This window comes from Penaeus monodon, chromosome 32, assembly GCF_015228065.2.
Source record: "Penaeus monodon isolate SGIC_2016 chromosome 32, NSTDA_Pmon_1, whole genome shotgun sequence".
In the NCBI taxonomy this organism is placed as follows: Eukaryota; Metazoa; Arthropoda; class Malacostraca; order Decapoda; family Penaeidae; genus Penaeus; species Penaeus monodon.
This window is the reverse complement of record NC_051417.1, coordinates 15,157,692-15,157,951: the sequence shown is the minus strand read 5'-3', so window position 1 is coordinate 15,157,951 and position 260 is coordinate 15,157,692.

Here is a 260-nt window from a genome sequence, read left to right as displayed (position 1 = left end):
GCAGGTTACGCAAGGCTGAAATGGCAAGCTTTAACATGAGGTACCGTAAATGACGTGGTTTCTTTACATTATAGATACCCGTATTTCGCCTCAATGTAACGGTTATTCGTTTCCCTATTCGTTCTAATGAATCTAGCAGCATATTCTGTATATTGCAACATTGTCTATTGATTGTCTGTGCTGTAATGCCTGGTTATAGCGAGGTATACAATATCAACGTGAAAGATGTGTTCGGAAGAGATATGTCAATATTGGTATTT